General features: G+C 29.4%; 1 protein-coding gene and 1 long non-coding RNA gene across 3 annotated transcripts in view; one reads left to right on the top strand and one right to left on the bottom strand.

The window, feature by feature from the left end:
* LOC147656389 (uncharacterized) overlaps nt 1-16,289 on the bottom strand; it is a 52,900-nt gene that overhangs the window by 14,822 nt on the left and 21,789 nt on the right. The gene's annotated exons all lie outside the window — the stretch shown is intronic.
* Nucleotides 15,312-16,289, top strand: part of LOC100867850 (trehalase) — a 68,613-nt gene continuing 67,635 nt past the window's right edge. Inside the window, exons 1-2 of one of the 2 annotated variants that reach the window (XM_086915534.1) lie at nt 15,312-15,434; nt 15,947-16,141. The gene's annotated coding sequence lies outside the window, so the exon portion shown is untranslated. The remainder of the gene's footprint in view (nt 15,435-15,946; nt 16,142-16,289) is intronic. The other variant, XM_086915535.1, reaches the window with a different exon arrangement.

The raw sequence follows: 16,289 nt of genomic DNA, 5'->3' as shown, positions 1-16,289 counted from the left end.
TTTCCAGGAATCGCGTCTGTCACTCGTCTGCAATTTGGGATAGGTCAGCGAAAGGAGGCGCGAGCGAGAGGACCGAGTAAGGGACAAGGACGGAGATAATAAATGGTTAAAAATTACCTTTTCCTTTACACGACGATATTTTGGGAACCGGAAGTCGTATCGGGATGAACGAAAAACCATTTTAAAGGGGAAGGTTCCGCGCTTCTAACGAACGTTCGTTGGTTCACCGAAAGTTATTATTTTCGAAACTATAGCGATTCGAATTTTTTCTAATTTTAATAGGGTTTAATCAGATTTAAAGTAAATGAGTTAGAAATGACTTTTTCTTTACACGAAGATATCTCGGGAACCGGAAGTCCTATCGAGATAAATCAAAATACGTTTTAAAGGGGAAGGTTTTGCGCATCTAATGATCTCTTATTCATTGACGGTAAATTAATATAGTCGGAGTTATAGCTGTTCAAATTTTTCTTAATTTTAACAAGATTCAATAGGAATTTTAGGATAAGTTGCGCGATAGATACGGTTTATTTTTATTAAAAATATTGCTTATGACAATTATGTTATTAATAATATATTGAAGGATTGAAATTGATTTAAAAATTGTCTTAACTTTTTCTTAATTTTAAACTTGGATCTTTGTTCAATCAATCTCGAATAAAGAAATTGAATGATTATATTAATCGAAATGGTTTTATGGATTTCGTAAAAAAATCTTTTTTTATCGTTGTTAGAGAATTATCCTGCGCCCTGCTCCCTTCATTAATTTATGACGATTCCACTTCATGGAAGGATCAATATCGATGTTAATTAGTTTACCGCAAATTCAACACAATTAACATTGCATAACAAAATAATATACCTCGCTTTGTTTGCATTAAACCGGAGAACATCTGAATTACTAATTAACATTTAAATACACGATCCTAAAATATAAAATTAATATAAAATAATTGACATTGACCAACAACACAATTTTCAAATAATTCTTTCATTATTAATTTAACGAGTAACGATAAATTTTACGTCCTCTTAAGACTCAAATTAGTCAAACGTTTCCAATTTTATTAAACGACACAGATCTTCCATTCGAATTTATGAATGATTTACTTACTATCTCGAGTAATTAAATAGCAAAAGGTCGTGCATAAATAGAGAATTAAAAAGTGCACGATCCTTCGATTTTGACTTATCCTTTTCCTGTTTTCCTTTCTTTTGGATACGTTATCACGTTTATTCCGTTCGGTCAAATTCGTTTATCGAGACTAATTACTGTTTATCCGCCGCCTAGGAGATCTACGTTTCGTTATTTCCTCGTCAAATAGAATAATCAATTAAATTAGATTTAAAGGCAGAAATTTAATTATCAGCGATATGAACAATGATGATCGAATTGTGGATGTTTATCAAATTGTGCAACCTATCGGATTAATTATCTATATATGTTGCTGTGATACTGTCGATTATTGTTAAAAATCATACTCTCATCACCAATTTACACATTTATAATTATAAAACCTGGATAAGTACTGTATTTTAATTTCTATTTCAACTATTAACTAACACTGTTAGTTACTAAATTTAATTCATAGTTATTTAAATGTATTTTCGCGACAATCACCAGTACGAAATTCAAGCTAATTCGTTTCCTTTGTCCAAACGAAGAAACCTCTCTGTTGCTCGCAATTACGTAAAATCACGTAAACGTCTGACTAAAACTATTCTGGATTCATCTTATATATAAAAAGAGAAAAATTAATAAAATTTTTATGCGTATAAAATTATAGAGAAAGTAAATTTTGAAAATCGTCACGGTGGCGAAGAAAAGAATTACAAAAGGAATGCAAACGCGAGTACACATGGCATACAAAGCTTCTGGTCTCAAAAGGAAGGTTTAAGGGGAGGCCTATCATTATCCTTTCTCGCCGACACGTTCGTTCCAAAGCGGTTTAAATGCAAATACGTTACAAAGCCGACACGTTTCAAATGCCTCGCCATTTGCACGCGACTATTGTTCCAGTTTTAATTTCAATCACGGCATCGCGAAGTTCTACCACGATTTTTCCGAAGTAACGATTGGCGCGGTGTGGAAAAACGAACGAATATTTTTCCTTTTTTTTTTTTTTTTTTTTTTTTACACCAGCACGAGCTTAATTAATAAAAACGTATATTGGAAGTGAAGGAAATAAAGGAAGTTAGATTTCAAAGGTTTTTTTTTTTTTTTTAATACGATTTCTCCCCCTTTATTTTTCTTTCTTTACTATTTTTTTGCCTCCCCACCACCAAAGGTGGTGTTAAAGGTGTGTTTGATGGATTAAAATTTTTATCGCAACTTTTACGACAAATTTATTATCGGGTAAGAGTTGGTGATTAGTTTGTAATTAAATCTTTTGAGTGTCTACCCTCTGTGTGGACAACCTTTAAAGTAGCAGAGTGTTTAATTTATACATCGTTTCTGATTATGCTCGCGATACTTGGTATAATATGTTGATACATAACTGTTTGATGTAGTTTACCACTACTTTGAGGAATATTAACCAGAAACTTGGATCGATCTATAATGTTATTTATGTCGTTAAATAATTTAAGTGAAGACGAAATTGCATTAGAAAATTTAATTCGACGTTTTCAACGCCATCTTTAATTTTTTTACACACACACACACATATATATATATAGTATAATTTATCCGCGTTAAAGGAAGTGATAGGTCATATTGTATTGGTTCAGTCTGTGCATTGTGCAATAAGCAATTATCTAAAACGAGATAAGAAAAGATTTAAAAAAAGTGCACACGTAATGTGCGCATTTATTTATTTTTTTTCTTTTTACATAACATGCAATAATTACGAGCAATAAATATTTTGAAATAAACGGGTTACACGTTACATTATCTCAAACAATTAAAATATAACGTCAACTCTGTATAAAGAAAATATTATACGAACCTTTAATAAATAAAAACTAAGAATACATCAAAGATAAATATCTATCATCGTTTATCATTCGACTAATCACTAACGTGTGAGAATTAAAAAGAAAAAAAATTCCCGTTACAATTCATTCGATACACTTAAAATCAGTACATCAATATTGTAACCTCGAACATCATCAGCATAAAAAGTGCAGAATTGGAATTTAGAATTCGACAACTCGTCATCGAAAGCCACGAGATGGTCATCCAGGCTAATATCTTGAGAGGAATCCAGCAACAATCCTTGAGAAAGGATTATCTCGTCGATTAAACGGGGGAACAACCCCTTAAACGCTTTTAATCTCACTCTCATCCAGCTTTGACCGCCCCATTCTGACAGTTCCATCCTCCTATTGCTGTTTATACTTGAAGATTAAACGCGTTTTGAGGAAATGGCAGTGAAGAAGAAGAAGAAGAAGAAGGAGGAGGAAGAGGTCTCGTCGGAGGGAGATCTCATTAAAATCGTAATTACAATTTCGCTAGGCGGTGCTGTTGCGATAATAAAGTGCTTAGGTATACTCGGGACGGAACACGCGCCTCCTCTACAGGGTGGCCCATAATTGCAAATGAGGTTAGGGAGAGGATGTTGCTCAAAATAGGACGAAAATTAATTTTATTATCCCCCAAGTTGGAAGCTTTCAAGAAAAATTTTTTAGTCAAGTGCATCTGATTTATCGAGTCGTACGTTATAATTAAAATTAATAACAAAACTTTTTTTTAGAAAAATGTATTTGATTAATTTCAAATATATCAAGCTTTTAAGAAGAACGTGATCTTGTAAATCAAGTTTCATTTAAATTTCAAGAATTTAAATGAATTTGAATGATTAATTTCTTTGGTACAAGTATAATGTTAGAGAGTCAAGTTTAGCATTTGTCTGTAGTATGGAAAATTGAAAAGAAGAAAAATTCAGGATCACTTTGGATTACGATTGTTAATTATTTAATTGTATTTACTGGTCAATATAACATTCAATGTTCCAATTTTAATAATTGTTCACGATATGTTGTGATTACATTTATTTAAGTCGATTTATATGCGTTTATCAGAGTAGCCCAGCATAGGAAAATTCCCTCTGCTGATTATCCAATTACAATCCTTCAATTTGATCGAGAATACAATCCTCCAATTTCATTATTCATCATTTTCGTCTCATTTTCTTCCCCTCCAATAGAATCTTTCTAAGTCTATTTGCACCATGAATCACCCTGTATTTCCATTTCCTTTTCATTTAATTATCCTCTTCTCAGATTCTTCCTCTTTCTCTCTCTCTCTCTCTCTCCTCACTTCTTCCTTTATCCTTTCGAGTCCTATGCTAATTTTTCTCGTGCTCGTTCTCAACCCCCCAAAGACTTAGAGGTGGCTTTTGTCGAACGGGATGACTCGATATTTTTAGTTAAACGATCGTGTTAGAGGACCTGTCCGTGGAAATGAATTGCAATCTGCGTGAATATATTAATGGCATTTGGCTTGATTTCGCGTGTGGAAGTGAAAAGCGGATTGGAGGTGGAAAGGATATGGAACGTGGGGTGAATAATAGTAATTTTGAATGCCGGTGTTTCGGTTAACGAGCGTGTTTCTTATTTGAAGTGGAATTTTAGCATGGAAAGTGTCGAGGTGAAATTCCACGATCGTGGTAAAAATTCGTAGAATTTCATATTCTTCTTAGAATCTTGTGGCATGTTGAAAAATGGTTGGATTTTATTAAATCGACGTGTGCACTTGTTCGAATATGATGAATATGAATTATGTAAATACGTTGTAATACGTTGGGAAGCAGAAGTATTACTGGATTCTCCTCGTTTTATTCTTCGAAGCTTGGATTGGAAAATTTGAAAGAAATTTGTTCAGTAAAAATATTGGATCAAAGGTTTCTTGAAAAATTTGTTTCTCGAATATATAATTACACGACAAAGAGTAATTTTATTAAATCAATACATTCGATTTAACATTTTATCGTCATTGAAAAATTCATTTTGCGATTATCATCAGAATCTTATTAAAAAAAATGAACACATTCGTTATTCAATAATAATACACTTTCCTTTAATCAATTAGAGTCGTTTAAATTTTCATAAAGAAAATTGAAAAAATTTCTTCTCGATGCGAAACAGATATTCATGGACGTAAATAAATGGAATCGAATCGAATCTCTTCGGGATAATTTCCAATTAAAGTGTTTTTCCCTTTTGCGATGATAAATTTAGTTGGCAGGCGATGGAATACGAGCCACGTAGATCGTAAAATTGCACCAGCCCCTGCTAAAGCTACGAAAGGGAAAGGGGTGAGCAATTGTAAGGGAGCTTTCGCCGATGTTTAGTTTCTTTTCTTGTTGAAAGAAGTTTCATCAGAAAAAATGGAAAAATTTCATCGCGACTTCTGCTATCGGCATTTAATTATGGAAATATAATTCACGATGGAAGTCGGTGTATGCCTCGTGAGTCGTTTCAATCAATATCAAATTACGACGATCCCCCTTTTTGTTTATCGAATAATTTATCCCTATTGACAATTTATTTTTTCATGGATAAATTTTTCGAGAAAATAAGCGAATAAAATTTTAATTATAATTATAATTATAACAACAGTCATAATATTTAATTTAATTTATCGGAAAGGAAATGAAAAAGTGTAAATTACGGATAACATCAAAAGTTGAAATAACTGATATTTTTTGATGATTATTTCAACTGTTGAATTTAATCGAATAATCCATCCCTCAACTTTATTCAGGTTGGTGATTTCATTATTCAATGAGTTCATCCTACTTCCGTCAACTCTAAAGATGTTTCAATGAAAAGACCGGTTAAAGATCGGTAGTGGTAGTAGTAAGTATTGATCGTCCTCTTTTACGAACTACCAATTACCTGATTACCTTCTGATCCTTCTATTACAATTTCGGAAATTGGTGGTGGATTTACGAAAACAATGCGGCTTTTGTTCAACTGTTTGATAAATATTCACTGGCTCTGCTCTGGACGTCGTAGATATTAAAATTGAATGTAAAATCATGGATAAATTATTAAACATGAATTGAATGTGAATCATGAATTCTTGTACTACTTAACTTAAAAATTAATAAAATTATACAGTACAAATGTACAAAAGACATATCGAATGTAATAATTTTATTATTTTGAAATTTGATATGGAAAAAAATTAAAGTAGTAAAGAAATCCTTTAACTTTTATTTCTCTATGAGAACGAATAATTGATAATTCTTATCATTTATTAAATAAATTTATTAAATATATATGGCATATATAAAAAAATTGAAATAATAATTTTGGAAACTTTTTAAAAAAGTAAAATTCTTAATCCTCTTCAATGTAAAATCATTTTAATATTTACTTTTCACAGGAATATAAAATTTTCTTATTCACAAGCGATCCTGAAATATAATGCTGCTATATTTCTCAATAATATCCGAGGATTGTTCCATAGAGTCATTGGAATTTAATTAATAATTCGAATATATTAGAGAATTATACGAAGCGGATTATTATTCGCGTAAAAATATGAGCGGTGAGGATGGCAAACATTTGGAGAGACCATTTTTCGTTTTCGAGAAAAAGTGAAAGGAATACTCTTATTGATTATCAAATAAATATACGTCGAATAAATTGTATTCCTATTCGTTTCTTTCCATTCTTGATTTTTCTTTTTATTCCTATTTTTCACAAATGTGTTCAATTGTCGTAAAATTTACAATCCAAGGGATCGCGATTGATTAAAAAAATGTAATGTTAAATATCATTAGAAATATACCTTGGAAAATATGATTAAACGAAATATAAAAATAATTGTGTATATTTGTGCGAATAAAAATTTTTAATCGCATAAATGAAGTTTTAAATATTATAATAATATATATATATATATATATATATATATATATATATATATATTATAATACTTTACTTTGAATATTTTGTTTCCTTTTCTATATCATATCGTATTCTGTAAAATTTTTATATATTTAAAATTTTTTTCATGAATATAATAATATTGAAACATCTGCAGCGTAGTTATCACAAAATTTAATTAAAAGAAGACCAGTTATAGTGAAACACCACACTGTTATCTACATTTTTTAATTTTTAATAATTTAAATATTCTTTTAAATACTCTACAGTTTATCACGATGAATATTTTTCAAAGTGAAATTTAAAAGATTCCACGAAAAAGAAAAATTCATTTGAAAAATAAAATAAAAAGGAAAATATCAGGAAGTGAGCCTTTCCTTTCCTTTCCTTCAATTTGATGAGTGATCTTATAGAACACTCTTATGAGACTCGTGTGTTCTCCCTTTATGATAACTTTTTAGAGAGGAAAATTGTTTTCTCTTTTGAAAGAAACTTTTATCTCATTAAAGAGATCATCTTCGAAATATTTTCCTAATTTGATCTTTAATTAAGTAAAAAATTGACTATGCAATTAGAAGCTTGCAATCCAGATTCTATATATATATATATATCTATATTTAATTTTTTAAATAAGTATTTTCAAATATAATTTCTCACCTTTTATATACATAAATAAAAGAGGTAATAAATTTTTTTATTAATTTTTAAACGATTTCACGACATAAATAATAGAGGTGACAATACGAAGAAAATTTCATATTTCCTTTAAACGATAATGAAAAATATTTCAAATAATAATTTTGATTTATGAAAGCTTCAATATTTCTGAACAATTTTTTCTTATAACATAATTTTCATAAAAAAAATGCACGTAATATTTCTCATAATATTTCTCTAATTCCACTCACAAAAAACGATAGATTTCTAATAAAAATTTTCAATAAAATCCACGTCAATAAAAGTTACGTCACGAATTGAACACTAGGAAGCATTGTTTCTCGTTTCTTAATCTTCTTCTTTATCTTCTCGATCTTATTATCTCGAACAAATTTTTCGCGGATGCATATCTCTACGTATCTCTACACAGAATTTTCTGAATTTTTGAATTTGAAGAAATCGTAATTTTTTCAACGCGAGAAAGGGACGAAGAAAATGGTGTTGGGGAAAGAGGGAAGATAAGTGAATACCGAGTGGAATAAGAGATCGCGAGGATACAGAGGGATGAACGGGTCGATCCTGTGAAAGCCAAAGAACGGGGTGAAAGTCTAATTTTCACGAGCAGGGCGGAAGGGATTGGACTAGTTTAACAAAATGAATGAGAAGAGGAAGAAGATAAGGAGAAAATAAGATCGAGGGAGAAGAGATGTAAACTAGCATTTTGTGGAAAAAATTTCAAGCTTAATCCATTTTAATTCTTATATTATTGGTTAATTGAAATTGATGAACGTTTCAATAATTTCTTGATAATATGTTAGTAAGTAGATTTTTTATTAATTTTATGATAATGCAATTCGAAACTTAAAATATAAATTTATACGCTTGGATTAAAATATTTTGACGAAACAAGTAAGCAACTGCAATATCAAACATCTAAGTTACATTTCAGAAATAACGTAGATCCATTATATTTACAGGATTATTTATATTCTCTCTTATCTTACACTTTTCAAAATTAAAATTTTTCAAAAAGTGTAGTCAAGGTGATCATTTTTTTCGACCCTGAACGATTTATTTATTTTTCTCTAATTAATAAGAGGAATAAAAATATTGCTCAATAAATATTAATAATTATTCGACAAATTTTCAAAATATTTCCAAGCAACTCTCTTAATCTTAGTAATTTTGAACTGTAATTGTGCTACTACAAGGAACTGTAGAATTCAACGAATTAACTAATTACGAATATATAACTGTTTCTTAAGGCTAAAGTCATGTATTCAGCTATCAGAGACAAGGATTTATATTCGGGATAGAATGGCGTTTGAATAGAAGTCGTACGGACGAGGTTTCATTAGAAGATAATCGAGTTTCGTAATCGAGCTGAAATGGCGAAATTTAATTATCCACGAACGGGATCGTTTCAAGCCTAATGATTTCGAATCGACCGATCGATTTCATACATCTTCATGTTATATGCACGCGAAAGAACTTGATGATTATGATAATTTGACTCGAATTAAAAATGGGACAGTTTTTTTTTTCTCTCTCCTCTTCCTTCATTTTCTTCCTCCTTCTTTTGTTAGATTGCTCGATATGGCGTGTCACGTTATTTGAAATCGGTTATCTAGGGAAATTGATCGAGGAAATGTATCGTTTTATCAAATGCATTGCACAATTATCACGTTTACTCATAAATTTTTCTATGAGTTTCTTAATATTATTTGCGATCGTAAAATAAAAAAAATAAAAGTTGGAAAACTTTCAGAATTATCATTAGGGTTAAAATAAACCGAGGAAAGAAATTTGAAAAGCTTCGAATAAATTTTCGAATGTATATTTTCTCTGGACCTACATCCATAAAGGAAAAATTACTATAATCCTCGATGAACGTAATAATTTTGTTATTTCCTATACACACACACACACATATTTCTAACTTTGAATATAATAATATACGGGACTTGTTAATTTTACATTAACAACATTATTAACGATCGTTCTATGAAGAGCTTTCGCCATAGTTGGTAAAAACTCTAGGGAGCACTAGAAGCTTGTAGTAAGGACTTCGTAGGATCGTATAATAATTCTCCATATGAAATAACATACTGATATTGTAAGAAAATATTTTATTTGACTTGCGTCTATAAGATAAAATTAAACACAAAATTTATGAAAACAAGATGTGTATTTTGTCGATATTTTTTTATAATTTAAGAAAATTCAATCAGAAACTGCAGCAACGAGTGTATACATATTTTTATTTCGACAAATGTAAATTAAGGATATTGAATAGATCGGAGTAAAGTGGAGTTTATTCCTGTATTTTTATTTTATTTTCTTAACAGTTGGAGACGAACAGGGAATCTTGATCCTTTTTACTGATCGCACTTTTAGTCAACGTCCATAAAAGGAGAATAAGATGAAATTGGAAACATTTTAATCCGTGGATAAATTGAATCCGATTTATCTTTCGAGAAAATGAATTTGGCGTCGGAAGAAAAATTACGTGGGGAAAAAACGTGGAAGATCTATGCGTATATATCTTGACAAACACTTGACTAAATCATAAAAATAAAAAAAAAAACAAAAATTCTGAAACAATATCATTAATAAAATATAAAATACACCTTTATCTTCAATAACTGAATAATATTATACCATCGATTAAACGTTATAAAGTAAACATAAAACGCATAAAACATGATCCATTATTACTTATTTTTCCTATTTTCACCATCGATCGAGCATATATCCCGAATGATGTATTTCAGATACACGTAAGTCGGACTCAAAGGACATCCAATTCCATTCGCGATAAAAGAACCTTTACGTCGCACAGAACAGGATTCTCCCTCCTCAATTAGCCTCTGTATTCCCTCTTGCGATGATCGATCATGCCAGCACGACGTTTCGACTGTCGTAAAATCTCTTTTCAAATCCCTTTCCGGGGATAAAATACATTCGAGGCACGCGTATTCATCATGTAAGTACGTACAACACGACCTCTTTGATCTCATCTCTACCGTGAAATGGTACCCACTTTGAGGCACGCAATGTTATCATTGTTATCAATGCCGGATGTCGTCTTTTGAATATTCGTCTCATGCCGCCCCCACAAACACTCGAAAATATTAGGGTTGCGGCTTTGTTTTAAAATTATAAAAATTATAAAGCATTGTCAAAATTGTTTCCAATTTTTTTTCCTTTTTTTTTTTTTTTAACGAACATTTCTCTTCTATGTTTTGTTAAAAGTTAGAAAGTGAATTGGATGTAACGAAGAATGTTGGTAACATTTATCAAGAAGCTTTAGCTAATGCGTTGGGTATTAATCACAATTGGATCTTACGCTGGTTTCTCACGAGGTGGAGAAAGGAACACAAGTTTCTAATCTTGGATGCTGAGCTAGTGTGACGTATTTCGTATATATAATTTCCTTCAAAGCGTTAATTCCATCTTGTGTTGTGTAAATTGCATTACTTGTGCGAGTAATTGCTTAAATTGTTTTTATCAAATAATATCTTCTTTGTGTTTCTTATTGTGTTAAATTTATATTATTTTTCATACAAAAATTTTAATTTATATCTTAATTATTCTATAATTCGTATTTTGTATGTTTTATCGCCGTAAAATAGATTTTAAATTAAGCCAAAAAAGATTACTCTTACGTTAGATTAAATTAGATTGAATTAAATTAAATTGAACTTAAACTGGTTAAAATTCATATTACTGCAAACAAGTAAAGATCTGATAGATTTGGAAAATGTTAAACAATTAAGAAAAATGTCGAATATCATTTATATTATCTTCAAATATTTATCATATAGAAGAAATTATATAAATTGAATTTCACGTTGACGAATTAATTAATAAAGCCACGAGATAATAATTTGAAATTATAAATAATAAAGAACATTCTACAGAAAAATATTGTAAACATATAATATGAAATAGGAAATACACAATACTCGATATTCATTTATTTTGATATCTTTATAAGATATTTCAATAATTGAATTATGTATTTTAATTATATATTTTTGATACTCATTTATTTTAAAATCTTTCCAATTATATTATTTGATTCAAAGAAATGATTAAGAAGCGAATAATTGTACACATCGTATTTCATAAATGGAATTATATAGATTCCGTAATATCAGAAATATCAATTTTTGATTGAACGTAAATTAATGCGTTATATGTATTTAAACAATTAATATATTGAAATTATATTTTGTTATGTTTCTGTTCAGAATCCATTATAAATTGTAGGCTTTCGAGTACAGCAATCAATATGTCAGTCAATAATAATAACAAACCCTCTGTGGGTTCGGGGGTAGAATAGGCCCACGGTATTTCCTGCCTGTCGTAAGAGGCGACTAAAAGGAAAAAATTCACGAGTAATATTGTAATAATAAGTTATTATTATTATAATATTAAAAACATGTCTAGATGTCTCTTATTATACACAATTTAATTCCACTGATTATTTTAAAAAATAGTACTCCCTGTTCAATTATTTTTATCAATCACTCGATCTTTAAATACGAAATCGACGCGTGTCGATTTCGAATAAATTCATCCGTTTCCTAATCAGAAAATCATTTAAACCATTGAATAAATGTTCGAATTAAATTATATTGCAGAAATTGAATCAATATAGTGCCCGTATAAAATATGAGTTCGATAAATCATACGTCATTGTACAATTGTAAATAGAAAGTGAATACTGAAACTGAAGTCTCTAAGATCGACGAGATCTCGAGATCGTTATAGATGGATTCCTTTTTGGAAAATCGAGATTACCGCAGGATCAAATAGGGAACTCGATAATTCCTTGTCCCGGCGCGATCAAAGGCTTAAGCTAACAATTGCTTTACAGCAAGACAGTCTCTGGACTGTGATGGCGCGCACATCTAAGGGATGTAGGGGATGTTTGCATTATCAGACCTCTATACGTTCGTGTCTCTGTATATAACTAAAATTAACGATTTAGATTTCATTACCAAGGCCTATCATTCAATGAGTTTCCATTTATTTATTAATTCTTTACACAGAGATCTACTTTCGAACACTTTTTCCATGGAATTTTTTCGAAAGTGAATAAAATAAAATTAAATTATTGTACATAGTTTAAAATTTTAAATATTAATTCAAGGAAATTTTTCTTTGCATTGTAAATTATATCTGTAATAAGAAAAGTGAGACGAATCGAGTAAAATTTTCATCAATATTTATCGATATTATTAACTCGAATTTTTCTATAATAAAAAGTAATTGTTTCTTATTTTATTTAACTCTGTTTAATCGTTGAATGATGATATCTAATCGGATAAAATTTTCAATTATATTTTCATCGACTCCTCGATTATTATCGACAGCGTAAATTGAAATTTTTAACAGCTGAGTATTCGTGGTACAACGAAAATTTTTCATTATCCGCTTAATGACGTTGAACTTTTTCACTTAATATTATTGTTTTTACTCACGAGAAAAAAATTTCATTTTTAATGGTCCGTAAGCGTCGTCAAATTGTTCGAAACATTTTGCGCGAAACATTTAGAACGTTAAAAAAAATAACGACAATATCAATTTCATCAGATTTTTCATTTAAATTCCATTTTCATTGTATATTCTACTTTAATAAATTTCTATAACCTGTTTCGATTTATTCTTAGAAAATGTAATAATCCTCTGTGCAAATTCCAGAGTTCCAACTGTGTGACTGTGTAAAATTGTGAACGCAATTCATCGTTCTTAATTAGCATCGATGTCTTTTCTGAGAAAATTATTTGATGAAAAGAAGGCATATAACATGACGTTTATTTGTGGAAAATTCTTGAAACAAGAATTTCAAGTATTCCACTTATTCGTGATGAAAAGGAATTGCAATTTACATCCAATATCATCTGTTTATTTCGTTTTTCCAATTGTCGTCCAATAATGACAACGAATCCGTCGAAATGAAGAAAAAACGGTGATCTAAAATCTGTATTCAATATTTTCTTCGTCGTGTTCATCGAAAATGCTGTCGATAGTAATTAATTATAGACGGATGTGATATATTTGAAGTGACGTTATGTGGAAAATTGTTTTAAAAAATATATTTCATAATTTTTAACCGACATTTTCGACAACAATTTTAATAAAATCTCTATTGTTTTATAGTTGTTTGAAATAATTATCAGAAAAATAATAGTAAATAAATTTAACGGCCTGATTTGTATTTGCAGGATATTAGAGCTGCTGTTTTTGACCATTACTTATTTTCCCAATTTTAAAAGATAAAATAGCAAATCACTTATAGAATTTCAAATATTAAAGTCATTTCTTATTTCAATTTCAAATAAATGATTTACCTGAATTTGATCATATCCGTAGTTACACAAATATCGTTAATCGCAATTCTAACTTCTCCAATTTAACTTTCGCACGATTTTCAAACAGTAATTTATGTCAATTTTCGTTTTCGGCGAATAAATGGAAATAAAGAAGTTATTTGAATGGTAAATAACGCGAATTTGATTCAATTTATTTCCCAGGAAATATCATGTTTGAATCTGACGATTGGATCTCGTGTAGAGTTGTCTAAAAGGGTATTAGAGTGCATCGTATTTCTGATCTGTTTAATATGATCGGTGGAATCAATGGAATTTTACATTTCAAAGAAAGTGGAATGTACCAGTGAATGGACTTGAAATATGAATAAAGATTCGTGGAAGTGGATTGAAGAACATGGAAAGAGGGTCTTAAAGTTGATGGATCTGGAAAAATAGAAAATTTGAATAATTCGAGATCGATTTGAATTTTTCAATGACCATTGATGCACAAAATTTATTTTAAAATAAATAAATATAATTTACAAAGAAGAGTTTAAATATAAAACTTTTTATAATAAAATATTCATATTCAACACTTGATATGTAATTCTCTTAAATTTATGATGTTCTGGCCAAACGTTTTCTTGGACCATTTGCTTTGGATAGTTTTATTATGTCCAGGTGGAATAATGAACACGTATGTTGTAATGGTGGAAGATATACTTGAAAGGATAAAGTTCTGTTGACTTTGAATCTCGAAAGTTTCTGGAGATGAAGAGTTTAAGCTGACATTATGGAACTGGCAACTTGTGCAAGTTCCATTGTCAAGGATTACGATGACCTAATGTACTGGACAGAGTTTCAAATTTATGCACATTGACCATCATGAGAGTATACATTAATACGAAATTTGCAACAATGTGTTTTCGTGCATTTGCCTTATCTACCAAAACTATAATTCAAAGTTAACGAGCTCTTTAATCTCTTGTTTACCAGTAGAAAGTACAATTACGAGGTTTTAACGAATATCTAAAGTTTTTTAATGGTATAATTAGAATTTAACAATTAAAATTATTGTAATAAATTGAATAATTCTTTTATAGAAACTACGTAAACTTTTTGAAAGCAGTCATTCAGAAACAATAGTTCGTTTTCTTTTCTTTGTTTTATATAAAAAAAAGAATTATAGCTGCATTGATTGTAAATGTAAATTAGACAATATTGGACAACATGGAATAATATTAGACTTAACTTTTTTATTTCAAATTCTTTTATTTTAATTTTTATTTTAATAAATTTTAGAATCTGTTTTAATTTGCTTAATTTTTATTTCAAATTGAATTCAATAACTTATTTTTATTATATTTTTAATCAGGGAACTTTCATAAGATTTTAATATTATGAAAATTCAAAATTGTTAAATATATTATGTATGTATAATGTTTCAATTTCCGCGCGGTTTCGAATAAGTGAGCTGCGCAGCTCGAGCCAATCAGAAGTCCGCTAAGGCCCGCTAGGTGAATTAGTGCGTGTGGCGTCATGCGTCATTCTAGTCTGTTGAAAATTGTGCTGTGTCGTTGGTAGGAGATTTCTAACTGCGCAGAATTTTTACAAGTACGTATTACATTATAATTTATAAATTATTAGTAGTATTATTTAATTAATATTATGTTTATTTAATCAATTATTAATATTATATAAAAATTATATGATTTCGTAAGCTTTTTTCGTTCAATCTGACTTGTAGGTTATCGAAATTTTTTGACCAATTAGGATAGTTTTAGAATAATTTAGAAATTTTAGTTTAGAAATTTCAAAGTCTCGTAAATAAATAGAAACATTATATTTATTAGATTAATAATTTTGAGAATATAAATTTGATTACTAAAAATGATTAAGAGAAATAATATATTTCAATATCGATACTCGAGAATTTGAAAGGTTAGTAGATTAATTTTCTTTACTATTCAACTATATATAAGTAGAATATTCGAAATATTGGATTTTCTAAGCATTTGATTAAATTTTCGTTCACTTATCTCACTATAATATTCAAATTGATTCTTCAAAGAATAAAACTTCGTTGAATAAAATTTGATCATGCATTTAAATTTTTGTATGAATAGCGTATCCATGAGACCACAGAAGATTTTAAGAAAATCGACCAAAAAAGTCCTTGTGTATTCTTCAGGATGCAAACAACAAGTCCAGGCTGAGACCAATTTTGGCAACAGTTTACGAAAACAAATCGTATGCTGAATTTTATCACATTCATGAAGAATGAATTGTTTTCGAATTCGCTGAAAAACTCCGAAAATAAGGTAAAAATTTTCGATTTCAATTTTATTAATAAAAAAAGTTAGATGTAACATTGATCAAGCTGCAAATTTTGATCAATGCAATGAAAACTTTAGTTGTAAAATAAAAATATAGTTAAATCATATGAAATATAGGATTGAGAATTGGAGG

Source organism: Apis florea, unplaced genomic scaffold (genome assembly GCF_048593485.1).
Source record: "Apis florea isolate Af1SG1 unplaced genomic scaffold, ASM4859348v1 contig_3791_pilon, whole genome shotgun sequence".
Taxonomy (NCBI): Eukaryota; Metazoa; Arthropoda; class Insecta; order Hymenoptera; family Apidae; genus Apis; species Apis florea.
Note: the sequence above shows the minus strand (reverse complement) of the source record. Positions and strands in the feature narration are given on the sequence as shown.